The sequence below is a fragment of the Pleurodeles waltl genome, chromosome 2_2 (genome assembly GCF_031143425.1).
Source record: "Pleurodeles waltl isolate 20211129_DDA chromosome 2_2, aPleWal1.hap1.20221129, whole genome shotgun sequence".
NCBI lineage: Eukaryota > Metazoa > Chordata > Amphibia > Caudata > Salamandridae > Pleurodeles > Pleurodeles waltl.
Window position 1 is genome coordinate 1,018,964,213 of NC_090439.1, and position 19,893 is coordinate 1,018,984,105.

Genomic DNA, 19,893 nt, shown 5'->3' on the forward strand with positions numbered 1-19,893 from the left:
CGTCACCATCGCTAACTGGATGACAGCAAGCCATCTCAAATTGAACTCAGGAAAAACAGAGATCATCATCTTCAGTCCCAACAAGACAGCATGGAACGACTCTTGGTAGCCCACCACCCTTGGACCACCCCCAACACCCACCACCCATGCACGCAATCTTGGCATCATACTGGACTCATCCCTCTCCATGACTCAGCAAATCAATGCCATATCATCCTCCTGCTTCAACACCTTTCGCATGCTACGCAAGACTTTTGAATGGATTCCCTTTGAAACGAGAAGAACAGTCACCCACACTCTCATAAGCAGCAGACTGGACTATGGCAACACCCTCTACGCAGGGACCACAGCCAAGCTTCAGAGTAAACTCCAGCAAATCCAGAACGCAGCCGCATGCCTCATCCTCAACCTCCCTTGCCACGAACACAGCTCCGCCCACCTCAGACCCCTGCACTGGCTGCCAATCAACAAAAGGATCATTTTCAAAATCCTTGTCCACGCTCACAAAGCCCTCCACGACACCGGACCGGCCTAACTCAACGAACGAATCAATTTCCACAAACCAACTCGACAGCTCCGCTCCGCCAACCTCGCCCTTGCTACAGTCCCCTGCATCCAACGCACCACCTCCAGCAGCAGATCCTTCTCCTACCTCGCCGCCAAAACCTGGAACTCCTTCTCCACCAACCTACGCAAGACCCAGGATCCCCTAACATTCAGAAAGCACCTCAAAACATGGCTTTTCGAGCAGTAACCCCCCCCCCCAGCACCTTGAGACCCTACCGGGTGAGTAGTGCCCTTAAGAAATGTGTTTGATTGATTGATTGATAGCCTCTAAAGTGGAACAATCGGTGCCAAGAATACAGGGCCAATTGCACTTATGAGGCATATGAGTTTCACCTAATTTTCTGCTCATTTTAGTGTACTAATAATAAATAGACTATTATTCACTACTAAAGTCATAAAAAATGGAGGAGCAAGACCTGGAAAAGAGACATTCAGTTTCAGGTGACGTAAGGTAAATGCTTTAAAATATTTGTTGTGACCAATGTGTGGGTGAGAGTGTGTTTGAGTAAGATAAAGCATGTGTGTGTGTGAGTGAAAGTGAGTAAAAGAGATTGAGTGACTCGTGAGTGAAAACGAGTGTGATAGAGTGTTATCAAATGAGTTAGAGAGAGAGTAAGTGTGAGAGACCTACTGGAAGAGAGAGTTAGTGAGAAAGAATACAAATGAGCATGAAGGCTGTCAGAGCGTGAGGGAGTGTCAATGGTATTGAATGTGAGTGAGAATGAGTGACTGACAGTGAGTGAGCATAACTGAATGAAAGTGAAGAGTGAATGAAAAGTGAGAATGAATGAATGAGAGTAAGACTGATTGCAAGTGAGTGGGAGAGTATGTATGAGTGAGTAAAAGTGAATGTAAGGGAGAGTGCATTCAAAAGAATTTGAATGAGTAAATCAAAATGAGAATAAGTGAGAAAGAATGAGTGAGTGCAAGTGGGTGTGTGATAATTTATGAGTGTGTCTCAGCAACAGTGCACGGGAATGAGTAAGAATGAGTGAGACAATGTGAGTATGAGAGAGAATGTGGTGCTATGCTTGCAAGTCTGCAGATGGCTCTGATGCACTGAAGATAATTAATCATTTATAGAGTCAGCCAAGGCAAAATGCTCGCACTACCATACTAGATACAATTTTTATAATGTAAACAATCTGCCACTAGCATAACAGAGTAATAATTGGCATATGGGGACACTCAAAGAAAAACAATGTTGAAGGCATACAGGAGGATATTCTTGGCATGGGGGTATACATGGCAAAATGCTGGTACTGGCCAATGCTAATTCCTGGCTTGTTTGGGGACAAACGTAGAATTCTAGGGTGAAGGTAACCATGGGAAAAATATGTGCCTATTGTACAAGAGGTAATTTTTGACATAGGGGTCACTTGTGGTATATGGATAGCACTAATGGAAAAATTGTGGCACTGGCATACTGTATGTCGTTTTTCGCCAAAGGGGCACTTGTGACATATGTAGGGCAGGGCATCCATGCCAATATGTTGACCCTGGCATAATGAAGGTAATATTTGACATGGGGGCACATATAGCACATTCTGAAAAGTGTGTGGTTTCATTGGTCTTGCACACCATAAAACCACTTGAATATTGAATGAGTGAACTTGAATATTTAATGAGAGCCCTTTCAGAGCACATGCCTTTTAGCAGCTTTATGTCAGAATTCTGCGTTAAAATGCACTATTCGACCTTATTATTTTAAAAAACTAACCCGAAGGCCCCTTAGAAGAGGTCAGGCTCGCTGGCTTCACTCCCGCTACAATTCAGGGCAAGTATTACACCCGACCATTTTCAAAGATCACCTGTCATTCCTGCAAGAACAGAAGGTAAACAGAGCCTTGATGAGTACTGTCTACTTCCTGCGGGACCTGCATGAACCAGGACACTCCATTTAGATTTTGTAAAATAAATGATTTCAGCAGTCCACTACATACTCTTTTAATTAAATTAATAAAAATAAAAATAAAAGCAAACACATTTTAGAACAAGCTGTTGTTTTGCTTATTTTTAATGTGTGGAAATGTGTGTGAATAAAACTTTCACCCCTGTGCTTTTCACAAGTGATACTGGCGTGAATCAAACCGTATTGACACTTGGGAACAATTTAAGCTAATAACATAGTTCATGTTCGTTAAATGGAGTATGTCAATTAATGTATGTGAAGTTGAAATACTATCACTTTTTCAAAATATATTTTTTCTTTTCACTGTGATTTATTGATGTATTTCGTGTTGTGCTATACAGTTAGAGAATTATTAAATCATGGCTCTTTGTGGTACAAATAATTTAGGCTTGTGGTATTGCTCAGTGTTCTGTGGTACCATATTCTCTCCACAGGAACATTTTTTTTTTCATTTAATGCAAAGCTAAAAGAGTAAGATTGCACTGGCATATCATATCAGTGCCCTAAGGCTCAGGTGACATCACTTCCTGGAAGATCAAGGGTCAAATGATGATGTCACTTCCTATGATGGTATTAATGACAAAACGTGTGTGTCTGAGAGACCATCAATAAAGCGTGTTCTGTTTTGTTGTCCGTGAGTCTGGTAGTTAAGGGGAGGTATGCACAAGCTGAGCCTCTGTAGTGTGCGAAATGGTAAACAAGGATCCCCAGTGTTCACTTTTCAGGAGAAAGGCAAATGCTGTGCATTGGCATTTTAAGGGATTGCGAAAAAAAGTTTTGACCCCCCAGGTAGGATCATATTTCTCTACCCAGCACACACAAAGCTTCCTGCGCCTTGCAAAACCAACAGATCTCATACACTGCTAAAGGCCACAAGCTCAATACAGCGCGCATCTGCTACTCCCCCGGAGCAATTACAATTCTGTTACATTACCATTAGCCACCAGATACTGTCTTGTGCATCTGCAGAAATGAATGATTGCAATTTTATAATATTCGAGAACCGTTTTAAATGGAGCGCTGCTTTTTTGTACAAGAATGCCTTCTTTCTACATTTCGGTCCCTGCTATGTGTGATCTGTTGGTTTTTTTTCGGGGTAATATTCCGGTCTATATAGCGTGCATTGCTCACGTTGTGACACGCAAACTCTTTTTATAAGTGGAAGATCGAGGGAGCGCATCACTTCAAAATGCATTTGCGCTCTAGTTGAAAATCAAGTGGTTTGTTTGATGACATAACATATTTTAGGATCTCATTAGTAGGATGTTTCAGACTCAGGGGATAGTTTGGTCAGTAAGACTAGGGTGTGGGCGGGGGTGTGAACTTCAGATATCCCAACAATCACGTTAGCATTTGTTGTGAAAATACACCATGGCCCTCATTACAACCCTGGCGGTCGGGGATAAAGCAGTGGTAATACCGCCAACATGCCAGCGGTAAAAAAATTGGAATCATGACCACGGCGGAAAATGCCAACACATACTGCCACTTTAACACTCCGACCGCCACGGGGGTAGCAACAAACACAGTGGCGCTAACCGACAACAGCCAGGCGGAAGATAATGTACCGCCCACTCCATTACAACCCACCCATCCGCCAGCTTTTCCGGGGCAGTACCAACGCCATCAAAAGCACGGCGGAAACACCACTCTGAAGGGAAACGACTCACCTCTCGACACTCAAGGAAGAACCACAACGCCATGGAGCCGATCTGCAGGTGTTCCCCATGCTGATGTATCTTCTCATACACCAGGAACACCAACGCCAGCGAGGACGACAATGGTAAGTACTGCACCTAGCACACATGGGAGGGGGGAGGAAAAAGAGAGTGACACACACACGCAACATGCAACACCCCCAACCCCACCCTCACTCACAACACCATACACACAAACACATGCAACAACATTACATATACACCCCATAACCCTCAGGGAATAACGCAAGAACAAGAGGAATGGAGTCAAATGAGTGTAATACTAGTAATACTTGGAAATACGTTCAGAAAGCAAAAACAGTATGTACAATATATACAATATATAGAAAAGGCGGGACAATGTCCACACAAAAATTGTCTGTGGCCCACTGGGCCAAAACACATAGGTCAAGCCCACACTTGACTCCTGCCTCAATACAGAGAGAACACTGCAGGGGCCTCAGGTCGAAAACACACAGGCACCTCAGGGGGAAGGGGAATCTGGGGGCACCTCAGCCGGAAGATGGAACTACGCCAGTCTCTCAATTTCGTGGTTTGACCATTGCTTGGTCCTGGGGAGTGCAAAGCCACAATCTCTCTAGTGGGTGGTCTGCCTACTGATTGGTCCTGGGAAGTGCAAAGCCACAGTCTCTCTAGTGGGTGGTCTGCCTACTGCTTGGTCCTGGGGAGTGCAAGGCCACAGTCTCTCTAGTGGGTGGTCTGCCCACTGCTTGGTCCTGGGGAGTGCAAGGCCACAGTCTCTCTAGTGGGTGGTCTGCCCACTGCTTGGTCCTGGGGAGTACAAAGCCACAGTCTCTCTAGTGGGTGGTCTGCTCACTGCTTGGTCCTGGGGAGTGCAAAGCCACAGTCTCTCTAGTGGGTGGTCTGCCTACTGCTTGGTCCTGGGGAGTGCAAGGCCACAGTCTCTCTAGTGGGTGGTCTGCCCACTGCTCGGTCCTGGGGAGTGAAAAGCCACAGTCTCTCTAGTGGGTGGCTTTTTCCACTGGTTCTGGAGGGGACTTTGTGCCCAGTCTGCTTCATCCTGGCAAGGAGTGGCTGAGTGGATGGCTTCTTCCACTGGTTCTGGAGGGGGCTTTGTGGTCAGTGTGCTTCATCCTGGCAAGGAGGGGCTGAGTGGATGGCTTTTTCCACTGGCTCTGGAGGGGGCTTTGTGCCCAGTGTGCTTCTTCCTGACAAGGAGGGTCTGAGTGGATGCCTTCTTCCACTGGTTCTGGAAGGGGCTTTGTGCCCAGTGTGCTTCATCCTGGATGTGGCAAGGTCACAGTCTCTAACCTGGGTCTCACAACAACAGCTTTTGCAGGGGCCAGGACGCACTGCAGCCCATGTAGTCACCACTACATACTACACACTGCTCACCGGCAGTGACGGCTGCTCAGTGAAATGCAGTTGCGCTGCAGGTGGCAGTGCCGGCAGTGGTGTTGGTAGCCTCCAGGCCTTCACCATCAGCCTCGGACGGCTGCCCACTGGGGCTGCAGCTACTGCCAGTGGTGCTGCTTGTGGCGGTGCAGGTGGCGGTGCTGGCCGCGGTGCAGGTGGCAGTGCTGGCGGTTGTGGTGGTAGCCTCCAGGCCTTCACCAGCAGCCTCGGACGGCTGCCCACTGGGGCTGCTGCTGCTCTTAGTGGTGCTGCTTGCAGCGGTGCAGGTGGCGGTGCTGGCCGGGGTGCAGGTGGCAGTGCTGGCCGCGGTGCAGGTAGCAGTTGTGGTGGTAGCCTCCAGGCCTTCACCAGCAGCCTCGGACGTCTGCCCACTGGGGCTGCTGCTGCTGCCTGTTGTCCTGCTTGCGGCTGTGCAGGTGGCGGTGCTGGCCGCGGTGCAGGTGGCGGTGCTGGCGTTTGTGGTGGTAGCCTCCAGGCCTTCACCAGCAGCCTCGGATGGCTGAAGTGCCATGGCTGGTGTTCTGTGCCCCTTCCGGCCCTTGGCAGATGATGGTGCCTCCTTGCTTCTGCCAGCTGGGGTCTTTGGCTTGGCCTTGCTGGCTGGTTGTGCCTCCTTCCCCTTGCTGGATACTGTCCCCTTCTTGCTCTTGCCAGGTGGCAGAACCTTCTTGGCCTTGGCAGGTGTTTTTAGGCACACTGGCTGGGCTGACGGGTGCCTTCTTAGAGCCTCTCACAGCTGCAGAAGCCACAGAGGATGTCGACTGGGTGGCTGAGGTGCTGGGCAGGGTTCTGGAACCCCTGGCCTGAGGTGAAGGACGGGGGTAGGGAAGAGGTCAATGTTGGTGAGCAAAAGCTTCTTAGGGACACAGGGGCGGGAAGAGGGTGAAGGTTTGGGAGTGGAGGAAGAGGGAGTGGTTGTAGGAGGTGTCAGTCTGCTGTGTTTAGGTGAAGGTGCATGAGCTGGATGCTGTTGTGAGGTGGATGGCTGTTTGGTGGGTGTGTGCTTGCGTTTGTGTACTTTGGAGGAGGGGTCACAGACACAGTGGGAGAGGACACATGGGACGTGTGCATTGATGTGGGGGTGGTGACTGCCCGTGAAGGGCGTGTAGTGATAGGCATGTTGGTGATGGAGGTAGTGGATGAGGATGTAGTGCATACAGGTGTGAGTGGAGATGCAACTGGGAGGGAGGCGGACGACGAGGAGGAGGGGGACACAGTGGAGGCAGTGGATGCTGGTGTGTCTGCATGGGGATGGTGCTTCTGCCTGTGAGATGAAGTGTGGTGCTTGTGTTTGCCTGAGCCACTTCTGTGTGTTGATTTTGGTGATTGCTGATCTGAAGATGTGCTTGGGATAGGCTGGGTTTGTGGGGATTGGGACTAGGTAGAAGGAGTTGGAGGGAGGAGGCTGGAGACAGGGACAATGGCTGCCATCAGTGCGGAGGCCAGAGCCTGAAATGCTCTCTGTTGGGCCGCCACGCCAGAGTAAATGCCCTCCAGGTATGCATTTGTTTGTTGCAAATGCCTTTTGACATCCTGGATGGCATTCAGTATGGTTGACTGCCCAACATTGAGGGATCTCAGGAGGTCAATAGCCTCCTCACTGAGGGATGCAGGGCTGACTGGGGCAAGGCCTGTGGTGCCTGGGGCGAAGGAGATGCCAACCCTCCTGGGTCAAGGGCACACGGGAAACACGATGAGGAGCTGCTGGGAGGGTGGTGCTGGTACAGGGGTGGCTGTACCTGTTGTTGGGGTAGGCACAGAGATGTCCGCCACCACCAGGGAGCTTCCATCGGAGGAGGAGTCGCTGTCAGTAGTGTTCCCTCCTGTCTCCGTTGTGGTGCTCCCCTCGCCCTCCGTCCCACTGGTGCCCTCATCGTTGGTGGATTCGGCCTCCAGGCCCATGTGGGATGCAGCTCCCTCTGTCACCAGTGCCTCTGCTCCTCCGCCAGATGATGCTAATGCACACAAGGACAGGGTGACAAAACAAGAAGAGGGGGGAGAGACAGAGGATACACTTGGTCAGTGCTAGCAGCAACACTACCTTTGGCATATACAACACACAGGGAACAGCCCCATGCACTAGGCCATGCACTACCAGTTGCAAAGCTAGTCACCAGCCCATGGGGTACTTTGCCTAACTACATTAGCTGCACACCTGAACCCCACAGGACCCTGCCCAGTAGTAGATGCCCACTAACACTATTGGGTTTGGAGTGCTTCAGAGCCTGACCAACAAGGGACCTACCCTGCCAGTTCACCCTGGCCTAGGGGCACCCACGGCCCACACCCCTCACCCAGGTACAACCTTAACCCGCGCAATGTAATGAATCTGAATCTGTACTCACCCCCTTGTGGCTGCTGTGATGCCTTCAAGCACCCATCCAACTCCGGATAGGCCACCGCCAGGATGTGTAACATCAGGGGGGTCAGGGTACGACGGGCACCCCTTCCTCGTTGGGAGGCCAGCCCCAGCTGGGCCTCTGCCGTCTTCCTTCCCCAGCGGCGCAGGTCCTCCCACCATTTGCTGCAGTGGGTGCTCCGCCTGTCAAAGACCCCCAGGGTCCGCACCTCCTTGGCGATGGCACGCCAAATACCCTTTTTCTGATGGGTGCTGACCTGCATAAAAATATGCATAGAAAAAGGTATTAGTCATACTGCCCGGACTCTTACAATCATAGCCCACAATATCCCTCCCATGCCCTTACGCACAGACATTGACCACCGGACATGCAGCACTCTGCCCAGGACCCCTCAGACCCTCCTACACAAGGCTTACACACACAGCAATCCATACATTCATGGCCCACGCTTCATGCTCACAGTGTACTCACCTGTTTGTCTGTAGGACCATAGAGTAAAGTGTACTGAGGTAGGACCCCATCCACCAGTCTCTCCAACTCCTCCAAAATGAAGGCGGGGTCCCTTTCCCCAGACACTCGAGCCATTGTAGCTTCCAGACACAGGTCACAGCAGCACTTGCAGTGTAGGTCCTCTCCTGTTGAAGGTCAGGTAGCAAGTGAGTGAACAGATAGAAAATGGCAGTCACGTCCGCAGCGGTGTGTACCGTGACCACCGCCGTACATCACCATTGGCTCCTGGAACCAATAAGGACCAATGATAACCAGTGTGAAGTTGCACGGCGGTCATCGACCGCTGACCGCAACGGCTCACAATGCCAGCAGAATTACCTCATTTCCATTTGTCCCTCCTCAGAGGTCAGGCAGCTGCCATTTCAGGGGGACACAGGGCATGGCATCTAACTGCGTCACAGCAGACATTGGCACATGAACTGACTCTCAAATTCACATACTGTTTCTATAAAGGAAGAAATGCAGATTTAGCTTAACATACGTGTGAATATGACCCTCTGCTCACTGTTTTTCACCCTAGAGTTCAACCACTGAGGATGAATAGGAGATGGAGACATCCCCTCGTGTACAGACCCCTGGCGGATCTGGCGACAATGGAGGACAGGCACATTATCCTAACGTACAGACTTGATAGGGCCACAATCCAAGAAATGTGTGCACAATTGAAGCCAGACCTGATGTCAGCTATCAGCCAGCCCACAGGTATCCCCCCTCTAGTGCAGGTCCTGTCAGTGCTCCATTTCCTGGCAAGTGGTTCCTTCAAAGCGACAGTGGCCATGCATCAGGGATGTCTCAGCCAATGTTCTCAAATGTGCTGACCAGAGTGTTGTCTGCCCTGCTGAAACACATGCGCAGCTACATCTTATTACCCCAGGTGGAGGATTTGGTCACAGTGAAGGCTTTGTCCCCCCCGGAGAAATGAACAAGTGTTCAGGAATAGAAAAAGCTATCACTCTTTGAAAGTGAAGATGGTGTGTTTGGTGGACCAGTACATTTCCCATGTGAATGCCAATTATCCTGGCTCTGTGCATGATGCCTTTATTTTTAGGAATAGCAGCATTCCATATGTGATGTCTCAACTCCATAGGCATCGGGTGTGGCTAATAGCTGAGGTATCCCTCGATATTTGCAGGTAACTCTGGTTACCCCAACTTCTCATGGCTACTGACCCCAGTGAGGAATGCCAGGACAAGGACAGAGGAACGTTACAATGACGATCATGGGCGAACAAGGAGGATAATTGAGAGAACCTTTGGCCTCCAGAAAGCCAGATTCCGGTGCCTCCATCTGACAGGTGGATCCATGTACTACTCACCCAAGAAGGTGTGCCAGATCATCGTTGCATGTTGCACAACAAGTCTATTTGTATCACAGGTGAAATGTCCAAGGGGGTATATGTACCTTTCATTCAAACAGCACAGCAAAACTGCTGCCAACATCTGTGCTGGATCTGCTCCTTAAGTTTAACTCCTTCAAGCTCAGCTTGTGAGCTAAAATCCTCTTCTTCTCCTCCATGGCAATTTTGTTGTTTCTTTGCCTCTCTTTTGAGCCTGGCTAGTTTTAACTGAGCTCCCTAGCCTCCTGTTCACCTGGGGACAGAGCTCTTGAAGAAACACTGCTGCTTTCTGTGGAAGGTACCTTCTTCCCTGGCATATTCTGATTCACAAAATCCCCATGCATGCTCTGCTCCTCTCTATCCACAATAGCATTCTCCTCTTCTGTGTGCTCACCAGCCTTATTTGCTGCCAACCAGGCCCTCAGCACCTTTGCAGTTCCTCCATCCTAGTGATGCCTTTAATAGGACATTTGAGCTACTTGCAGAACTTTTCGAGCTGAGGTACCGAATAGGTCTCCAACCTTTCCTGCTCAAACACCAGATCTGCAGTCCAAATGATGGCTCACCAGACTGAGACATGATTACGCATAAAACTAAAAAGTTGCAAAGAGGGAAAAATCAAACTAGTATGTTGAGGTGCTATAGTCTGCGATATGGAAGTAGTGTATACCAATCACTGTAAGTAAAGTACAAATACAAGCCCTATCCTCACTGCTAATCACCAAAGTTAGAAATGCGGTCTCTATTTGGCAGTGCATTGCACCCCATCCAAGTAGGGACCCTCATTCTAGTCAGGGTAAGGGAGTCACACAGCTAAGATAACCACTACTCACTCTCTTGGTAGCTTGGATCAAGCAGTGAGGCTTACCTTAAAGGCAATGTGAAAAGCATTTGTACACACCCACACACACACACAGTAACACAGTGAAAACGCCACAAAAGTACTCCAGAGCAGTTTAGAAAAATAGCCAATATTTATCTGAGTAAAACAAGATGAAAATGACAAAATCTAACATACACAAGTAAAGATACAAATTTTCTAAGATTAAATGTAGTATAGCGCTGAGAAACACAATAGCTCCAACTGGGGCTATCCCAACGGCTTGACAGAGTCGCTTCGAACAGTCAAGTGCCACTTGTGAAGGGGCACTGTCAGCCACAGAGTTGTATAGCCCCTGATTACAGTACCTTGGAAAACGATGAGGTAACAAAGACATTTCACAGAGGTGCAGGCGTCACTGGATATGGTGTGGTGTTGGTTCCTTACTGCCATCGGGGAGGTGAGGAGTTGGTTCTTTACTGCTAGACGGGTGAGGTGAGGCATTGGTTCCTTATGGTTGCAGAAGAGGTGATGCAGTGATAGCGGCTAGGCAACGGTTCCTTACAACCAGCAGGTCATGACATGAGGCGACGATTTTGCTGTGTCACAACCACACCACGGAGCCACAGGTGCTGCCACGGAGTCAGGTGCCATGGATATGGCACTTTGGCTCACGCTGTGGTGGGACTTTGGAGTTGCTGAGGTGGTGCCGGGCCAAGGTCACAGTCGTTGCACTCAGCCAATACCATGGCTCCGGTGCAGGTAATTGTGCTGGATTAGAGCGCGGCGCTGGTTCTGAAGTCGTTCTCGAAGTAGATCAACTAGTTTGTTCTTTGTTGCACCAGAAGTCACTCCTAAGGTCCCAGGAACTGGATATGGCACCACTAGCAAGTCAGGACTCTCAGCAAGACAGCCAAGGTGCTGGAAGGTGAAGTCTTTGTTGTCCCTGAGACAACACTCAGTCCAAGCCCTTTGAGAACCTTTGCAAGCAGCACAGAAGCAGCAAGCAGCAAACCAGCACAACATAGCAACAGGCAGAGTGGCAGCCCCTCCTACATCATCCAGCTCTTCTTCCTGGCGGAGTTTGCTAAGTTCAGAAGGATTCTACCTACATGGTGTCAGAGATTCAGTACTTATACCAATTTCTGTCTTTGAAAAAGGCAAACTTTAAAGAGAAGTCTTTCTAGTGCACAGGACCCTGTCTTTCCCTGCCCTGGCCCCAGACACACTCCAGGGGGTTGGAGACTGATTTGTGTGAGGACAGACACAGCCCTATTCAGGTGCAAGTGTCAGCTCCTCCCATCACTCTAGCTCAGGAAGACCCATCAGCCTGATGATGGGCCATCGGGATATGCAGGGCACACCTCAGCTCCCTTTGCGTGACTGTCTAGAGTGAATACACAAACAGCCCAAATGTCATCTTGACTCTGACGCACATTCAGCAGACTGGCAGAGGCACAGAAAGGTTAAGCAAAAAATGCCCACTTTCTAAAAGTGGCATTTTCAAACTTACAATTCAAAAAACAATTTCACCAAAAGATGTATTTTTAAAATGTGAGTTTAGAGACACCAAACTCCATATCTGTGCTGCTTTACTCTTCAGAATATCAAAACTATGCACTTCAGGATATTTTAAGGCACAATGTAAAGCAATCACTCTCAAACACCTTCGTAAGTAGAATTATCAAGTTTATTTAAGGGGCAAGTTCTCAGCTAGCAAAACTAAACCACACTAATATATATATATATATATATATACATCAGGAGAATAACATGAGAATAATGATAAAGATATAAGCACTCTGTGAATAATTGCAAGAGTAAGTGCATATAATACAAGCACACACAATATACCTCAATGCTCAATAGCATGAAAATTACTGCAAGAATAAGTGCATATTACGCGCGCACACACAATATACTTCAATGCTCAATAGCATGAAAATGACTGCAAGAATAAGTACGTATTACGCGCGCACACACAATACACTTAATAAATTGAAAAGCTTCACCGAAAAGAGCGTCTGCATCCCTCCGCCGTACACAAAGCTGGGGAACCCAAATCAGCTAGCACAGGGAGCCTCTGTTCGGGACAATCAGTCCTCCTGGCATTGCGTCCAACCCAGAAGAGAGTTCCTAAACCAGCCCATCCAGGCCCCCAACTTTTATAGTATTTACTAACACCCAGGAGTCTTTTCTAGAAAAAGACCCCCTCCTTTACAAATTGTGCAATCGGCGGTACCTTGTTCACCCTTCGAGACGTCTCCTCAGAACGGGCCAAGTTCCCAGGAGAGGACTCCAAGGTGAAGCTTGCATTCCTCCTTGTGTACAGGCAGCTTGCATTCCTCCTTGTGTACAGGCGCATCCCCCTGTTGTTCTAACTGATAGCTCGTGGAATGTAAATAGCGCCCTTCGTACCAGGCAGATGGAGCGAAGTTGAGCAGAAAAACACCCCACCCTTCAGCTTGCTGAAGCTTGTGGAAAAGCACAGAACAGTGCCTTACGCACCGAACCAGACTCGACAAAATGGAGTCGTGAACCAAAATGGAAGCGAAGGCCAATGAAAGCAGAGGCCAATGGTCCACACTCTGCACCACTGTTTACCTTGCACGTAGTGCTGCCACATGCACGTAGTGCATGTAGCAATTCATTTCCACCCTTGGACCATTTGGCCAACTTACAACTAAGTATATCCTATAAGCTGAAATGGCAATGCTCTTGGGCGACACTGAGATAGAAGGTTAGGCACACACTGAATACAACAACATAATGAAATTAAAATAACTGTTATGATAATGATTACACCAAAGATATAACGCAATTGGCCTAAATTAGGCAGCCATCCAAAAGCCCAATCCCACCACCCCTTGTCAACATCCTGCTGCACCCCCTTCACCAACTTATGCAGGGCCTCTATGTGGGAGTTGATTGATATGGAGTGGTCGGATAAATTGAAGCAACATAATCCTTCAAAATCACTGCAGCCATGGTTGTGTTTAAGCAGTAAATAATCAATAGCAGCGCGATTCTGCAAAGCAGCTCTTCTAATTCCCTGTTCATCTAATAACAGCTCAGCTAAGGCAGCTGATGTATAGTTGATATTCTTGACTACTAAACATGCAAGTTTATTAATAACTCTGGTATTATATACTGCAAGTCCTGGCACCCCTACGATAGAACCAGCTAAACTAACATATTCTGTTTTGGACAGCAATGAAATTTCAGAATCACAGTCCGTAGGTAATTGAATAGTGTCTCTGGTATAGCGGGAGTGTAGAGCAGTATCCATAGGAAACATGAGAAAGCCTAAGCGTGACCAGGCACAAGGCCCTCCGATTAGATTGGCTGGAATATAAGTAAAAGAAAGATTACCACAAGAAAAGAGCCAACCTTTAGGCAATTTAACATTTTGAATGTGGCTGGCAGCAGGCACCACATGTTTGCAAAACATCGAATTATTTACATTCAAACAGGTTAGGTCATTCCGTGAGTGGCACAACGTCCGTTGTGCAGCAGTTAAGTTTTTGTCTCTTTTCTCCAATTTGAGCTGAGCACATTTACCTATTTTCATAGGATCACAGGTCAATGAATAGCACACATCCCCACTTGAGATGTTAAACGTGAGTATAGATGTCATGTTCCTCCACAACCGCCTGCCCACCTCCGGGCAATGACGGCAGTACTCATAGAGTGACAGATGGGAGCGAACGTCACTCACATCCACCATTCCATCCTGGTTTGTATTGTTAAAGATGTGTAATAATACAGCAGCAGGAGTGGGCACTGCCACTAGACAAGTAGTAATCAAATCTTGAACGCTTTGCATGTTACTCATACAGAAGTGAGATATATTCAACACTTCCTGCGCTAGATGAATCCAAACATTGTTCGGTTGATGCAGCAGCGTTGGCATCTGCGGCTGACGGTTGAATTTTTGGGCTATGAGCCCCTCCCGCTCCCCGGTGGAGTCTCCCGAACGGGCTCCATACACCACACTCATGGCACAGGCACTCCACAGGATGATCTGAAAAGAACAAAGGACAAAACAAGTATTATCATTCTCGCAGATAGCATTTGTCAGCGGGAACATGTTCCCATTTGTCTTGACCAGGTCGCATAACTACCAGGACATTGTCTGGTCCAGTGGCGATGACATCAGCGGGTTGAGGAGGGTTATTTGGGGATTCAATCCACACTTTGGCCCCTGGGTTCTTGTCAGTAGATCCAAACCCTCCTTTGCCTCTCACAGTGAGAAGAGCTGGGGCGCTCCCCTTCTTAACAACACCTCCATAAACCGGCATGATGACAATTTGGGCAACGCGATCACCAGGTTGCACCACTAGGTCTATGTCACCACTGTTCAAAAGAATGACTTTCAACTCGCCTTGGTAGTCTGCATCTATCACGCCTCCTAAAACTTGGATGCCCCTCAAGGCAAGCCCAGATCGAGGGGCGATCAGACCGTAATGCTCAGGGGGAATCTGAATTCCCACCCCAGTTTCAATCAGAGTGATGTCTCTAGGTTTCAATCGATGCATGTGTAAAGCATGTAAGTCAAGTCCTGCAGATTCTGGTGTAGCTCGATATGGGGCCAAAGCTCCTGGAGCTGTTTCCCAATACACAATGGTATTGCTCGTTGTAAACGGATTAATCTGTAAAGCAGGTGTCAGCATTCTCATGAGAGGTGTCTCGGCATTTGTTAGGGGTCGGTTGTTCAAAATTTGCAAAGCATCATACAAATTATCCCTCCACCCCTTCAGTGTCCCATCATTCAGTTTACGCAATTGTTCTTTCAGCAACCCATTCATTCTCTCAATCAGTCCCGCTGCTTGTGGGTAGTAAGGTATGTGAAAAATCCACTCAATATTGCGTTGTGCACAATAGTCCTGCACTAGTCTGCCCTTGAAGTGGCTGGCGTTATCACTTTGAATCTGGAGTGGCACCCCATAGTACAGAATCAACAGATCTAGTGTTTTCAGGGTGCTCTGCTGAGTTGCGCGCTTGCAGGGAAAGGCTATGAGATAACCAGAGTAAGTGTCTACCACAGTGCAGGCATACTGACACCCTCTGCTCACTGGCATTGGTCCAATGTAATCAATCTGCCAAATCTGTCCTGGCAATTTACCTCTACCTAGCTGGCCTCTCACCACCTGTGGGACCGGTCTGTGCTGTGCATGCTGACAAATGGGACATTCAATGATCGCTGTTTTAATCAAATCTAGGGGAAGATGCATCCCTCTAATCTCAGCCCACCTGTGAGTAGCCTTTTCTCCAAGATGTCCGCATTTCTGGTGTGCCCATTTAGCCATTCCCACCAAATCAGAACTCTGCGCCTCCACTTCAGCCTCTTGAATCTTGGCTCGATCGTCTGCAAGACAATTGAACCATCGGTCTAATGAATCAGTTGGACAGTGAGCGTCCACATGATAGACAGTCACGGTGCTTTGAGGTAACATTTCCCAGATCTCCTGCCATAACTCCTTCCCCCATACCTCTTTGTTATGGATTTTGTACTGATGTGCATGCCACGTGGGAAGCCAAGTAGCTAACCCATTGGCGGTAGACCAGGAATCTGTATAAATGTGACATTTTCCGGGTAGCTCCTGTTTTAAAGCCTGATACACGGCATAAAGCTCTGCATACTGGCTACTTTTTCCCTGTCCTGTAGTTGTCAAAAGCTTCTTGGTAACAAGATTATAGGACACTGCCTTCCAGTGCCTTTTCGCTCCAACATATTTTGCTGAACCATCTGTGAACCACACATGTTTTTTGTCATCTGCAGACAAGTCTGCGAACGGCTGGCCCCACCCTACTGGGGATTCACACACTGAAGGTACATCATGCAACATTTCGGAATTCTCCACTGGAGCCTGCGCTACCTGCTCATGCAAAACGGCGGTCCCTTTTGGACCCGCTCGTGCCCTGTCCTGGACATACCATTTCCATTTTATAATGCTGGCTTCTTGCGCATGTCCAATTCTATGAGTTTTTGGGGAACTCATCACCCACTGCATGATGGGAATTTCAGGCCTTAAAATCACATTGTGTGCCAGTGTAATTTGCTCAGTATCAACCAGGGCCCAATAGCAGGCCAGCAGCTGCTTCTCAAAGGGAGTATACCGCTCTCCTGCCTCAGGTAACTTCTTTTTCCAAAATCCCAGGGGCACCCTCTTTCTTACTTGTTTTTGCCATAAACTCCAATTGGCATACTGCCCCTGGACTGTCACATTCAACTCAATGTCTCCCTCTCGAATCGGCCACAAATCCAAAGCATGCTGAATGGCGTCTTTCGCCAATTCAAACGCGCGCTGCTCCTGCTCTCCCCATTCAAACGCATTTTTCTTTCGTGTAACTTTGTACAATGGGGCCAAAATCTGAGACAAATGGGGTATATGTTGTCTCCAATACCCGAATAGTCCAATAAAACTCTGGGCTTCCTTCCGATTTCGCGGTACTGCGAATTCCTTAATCTTTTGTTTCACTTTTGGCAGCACTTCTCTGTGTCCCTGATTCCACTGAATGCCCAAAAATTTCACGCTCTGAGACGGTCCCTGCACTTTCTCGGGGTTAATCTCCCACCCTTTATTCTGCAAATGTTCCACCACCCTGTCTAGCTGAATTTGCACCTGTTCTTGCGTCTCTCCCTGCATCATCACATCATCTATATAGTGAGAAATTTGCACTCCAGGAACCACTGGTACTTCATCCAAATGCTCTGCCACCAGCCGGTGGCAGATAGTGGGGCTATGTAAATACCCCATGGGTAATCTACAGAAGGTGTACTGACGCCCCGCCCACTGGAATGCCAGCTGAGGCTGGCTCTCAGTAGCTATTGGTATCGTAAAGAAGGCATTGGCAATGTCAATGGTTGCATACCAAGTCCCACTGTGTTTCTGTATGTTCTCAATCAAGGTAATGGTGTCTGGGACCGCTGCAGTCAGAGGAGGTGTATGTTTATTCAATTGGCGATAATCAATGCAAATCCTCCAACTGTTATCACTTTTACGAACAGGCCAGAGGGCATTATTCCACGCAGTGGTGATGGGAACTATTACCCCGGCCTCTAGTAAATCATGTATAGTCTGGCTAATCTCCTCATGTCCTCCCGGTATTCTGTACTGTTTCATTTGAATCACCATAGTAGCTTGGGGAAGTGTTACCGGAGGAATCTTCAACAGCCCCACCCTTGCGGCGGCTATTGATATAAATCTTTTGGAACCAAATTGATAACATCCATCTTCCAAATGTAGGGTCATCCCTTTCAAAATGTCAATTCCAATAATGTATTCGGGAATGGGCACAATCAGGACAGTGTATTCTCTCTTTGGAAGTGCCCCTATTTTCATGGGAACCACTATCTGCACTGCCGGGGTTTCTTTTCCGCCCAATCCCGTAATGGTGAAGTACTGTCCCCTGAATTTTCTTGGATTGCCATGAATCAAAGTGGCCTCCGCTCCGGTGTCAACGAGGGCTCGAACTTTTTGAACATTTCCACGTTTCCAATAAATTTCTACTTTGACATGAGGTGTGTTATCTTTGCGAGCCCATCCCTGCACCGGAGTTTGGCCTGTTTCCTAATCTATTTTCACTCTGCGCACATCAGAGTCTGCCCAAGTCAAATCTGGATACAGTTTGCGGTAATTCTCAGGGAACTCCTCCTCCCTGTCTCTGCTTCGCAACCTCTCTGAGCTTACCAGCTCCCTCTCCCACTCTCTTCCTCGAGTTTTCCCAGAACCTGTCAGTTCCCGGTCTCTCTCCCTGCTCCGGGTTCCCTCTGCGCTTCGGTGCTCTTCCTCCCAATTTCCGTCCTCTGGAGATCTCTCTCTACTGTGGGGTTCTCTCCCTCTCTCTCCCTTTTCACCCTCACGCTCCTCCCCTCCTGCCTTTCTCTGGTTCACCACTTTGTTATCCTTCTTGTTCCCTTTCCTGCTCCCCTCCTTTTTATCCAAACCGCGTTTGCGGTACATTTCCCACATGTCCTTGGTGCTTATCCCATCAATTTCATTCCTGGTCACCCCATCTCGCAGCAAGGCCTGAAACATGTCTCGCCTTGTCACCCTGTTGTTATCAGTACGATTCTCAGACCGTGAATTCCTCTCTGGCTTAGCCCATTCTCCTAAATCACTTAACTCACGCACCGCTTCTACCACCTGAGACAATGGGTTACCCGTCTGATTAATTAACAAAGTCATGATGACATGCTTATATGCAGGAGGAGCGGCCCTAATCAGCCGGTTTCGCACAGACACACTTAAAATTCCATTCATCAAATCATGGGCATTACCCATAAAGATAGCTGTTTTCATCCCTTCTTCCTTCAATCTCTGTACTGCATCTCTCAAAGTATACCAAGGTTTATCATTCGGCGGCCAGTCTGACTCTGTCGGATACTTCTGAGCACACCCTTGCGCAGCTAGCTCTAACAAATTGGTCATGGGACCATTCCCTGGATAGGTTCTAAACTCATTTTGAATAACCGGGTCTGTACTTAACATACAAAGCCTCGGGGCGTCGCCGTGATCCAATTGGACCCCCTGGCCCCCCATATCGTGCACCCGCACCAACCACGTAAGCAATGTTTCCCCAGACCTCTGTCGAAATCTGTCTATCACATCACTTAGTTCTTGCTGTGTATAATCCTCCAGGGCATCCAACATCACCCCTCCAGGATTAGCTGGGCTATGCTGTAACTTTCGCCGATATATGGGCTGCGCACGGACAACATTCCTGCGCTCTGTCTTCTCCTGTCTAACATCTTGGCAGTCATCGTCCCCGGACCCATCTGAAAAATCAGATGTATCCCAGATGTTTCCATCCCAAAATTCAGGGTCAAAGGCTAATCCTGCCTGAGAGATAGCTAAATGCACCTTCTTTTTATTAACTTTCCCTCTTCGTTTCTTGTGTTTATATTTAGCTACGCTAACGGCCGTTCTCTCTGCAACCAGTTGGTACATTTCCAACTTATCACTTAATAATTTATTTTGACAAGCTAGCATGGTAGAGGAATTTCGGGCTTCTACTAACTCCTTCCCCAGCTGCTCGTGGTCTTTTTGTAACTGTAAAAATTTTTCATACAACTTTCGGTACGCAGAAAGCAAGATCCAGCCTCGCTTCCCCAACGCACAAACCTCCCTTCCCTTGTCAATTGAAACTTTCTGTAAACATATAAGAAGATCTTCAGGTTCTACATTCAACATACACGCATTCCAATTTTCACACAAACCAGCACAACGTGACCATTCCTGAGCTAAAAGTTTATACGGGGCAGTTTCCCATCCCGGTATTTCTATGTC